This window comes from Octodon degus, unplaced genomic scaffold (assembly GCF_000260255.1).
Source record: "Octodon degus isolate 3935 unplaced genomic scaffold, OctDeg1.0 scaffold00008, whole genome shotgun sequence".
Lineage (NCBI taxonomy): Eukaryota > Metazoa > Chordata > Mammalia > Rodentia > Octodontidae > Octodon > Octodon degus.
Genome location: NW_004524584.1, coordinates 14,045,316 through 14,046,693, shown reverse-complemented (window position 1 = coordinate 14,046,693; position 1,378 = coordinate 14,045,316). Strand labels below are relative to the sequence as shown.

The following is a 1,378-nucleotide window of genomic DNA, read 5'->3' as shown; positions in this document are numbered from 1 at the left end:
TGCTTCAGCCTCCTGAATGCAGTGATAGGCATGTGCCACCTCTATGTTTATTAAATGTTCATGACACTTCCTGTCATATGTTAGAGTGTTATGTGAGTGGCATCTGTCACAGAATGGCACCTGGGAATTGAAGGATTTGTTAAAAGGGGCATGGTGGTGCATACATGTAATCTCAACACTTGGAGGCTGAGGCAGGAAGGTCACCATGAGTTCAAAGCCAGCCTGGATTACATAGTGAGACCCTGTGTCAAAAAGCAAAAACAAAAAAGGCTGAGCTGTGGGCTCTATCCCAGACCTGCTGAGTCAGAATCTGCCTTGTAGGTAAATTTGGGTTATAGGAGAGTTGATATATGTATATGAGAGTGTTAGAAGCACTGTCCCAGAGAAGGGACTCAGTGGACAAGAATGTCCACTGAGCAATCCTGCTGCTGCTGTAGAATTGCCAAGAAACGTCTGCAGCCATGGAACCAACCAGCTTTAGAGCTCACAGGTCACTGTAGAGCATGGAAGGAAGAAAGGTCAAACCTTGTGAGCTCCTAAGCTATTTTTTTTTTACCCTTTTTTTGTTGTTGTTGTTAATGTATTTGGTACAGGGTCTCACTTCGCAGCTCATACTCATAGTGATCCTCCTGTTTCAGCCTCCCCAGTTTGGGATTATAGGCATGGATCACCACTTCCAAACTGAGTGGCTGTCTCAGCATACCCAAAGGCGAGGCCAGCATGGCATCTGGTTCTGGGGATTGAACCCCAGTCCCTACGCTTGCCTAAACAGGTGCTTAAACCACTGAGCTATCTTGCCACTCCTGAACTAGTAAACTTAACATTTATTTATTTATTTTTTGCAGAGCTGGGGATTGAACTCAGGCCCTTGTGCTTGTCAGGGAAGCGCTTATTCCACCGAGCCATCTCCCCGGCCCCAAACTTAATCTTTAGAACAAGTAGACAGTTACCTTTTTGCCTGTGACATAAAGTGGTTCTTAGAGATTGAGACTAATTCTTACTAATAAATTTTCTTTTTGTATGGGGAATTGAACTCAGGAGCTTGTGCTTGCCAGGCAGGTGCTGTGCCACTGAACTACATCCCCAGGGTCCCATCTTACTTTTTACTCAAGCTACTACTTAGCTCAGCAGGATAGGTTACTTTAAAAAAAAAGAAAGAAACTGTAGATATTAAACACAGTGTAGTGGATTATAAAATGTTTACTTAACTGTTTCTAAAAATAGAGAGAGAGAAAAAAAAAAAAGAGTAAGGGCCAGGAGATAGCTCAGTAGAATAAGTGTTTGCCTGGCAAGCACAGGGTCCTGAGTTCAATTCCCGGTAGCACAAAAAATAAATAAAAATAAAAATAATAAAATCAAATAAAAATAAAGAGTAGGG

The 1,378-nt window shown here is 42.4% G+C and overlaps 1 protein-coding gene across 1 annotated transcript in view; it reads left to right on the top strand.

Moving 5' to 3' along the window:
* Positions 1 to 1,378, top strand: part of Prkar2a (protein kinase cAMP-dependent type II regulatory subunit alpha) — a 107,774-nt gene that overhangs the window by 102,223 nt on the left and 4,173 nt on the right. The gene's annotated exons all lie outside the window — the stretch shown is intronic.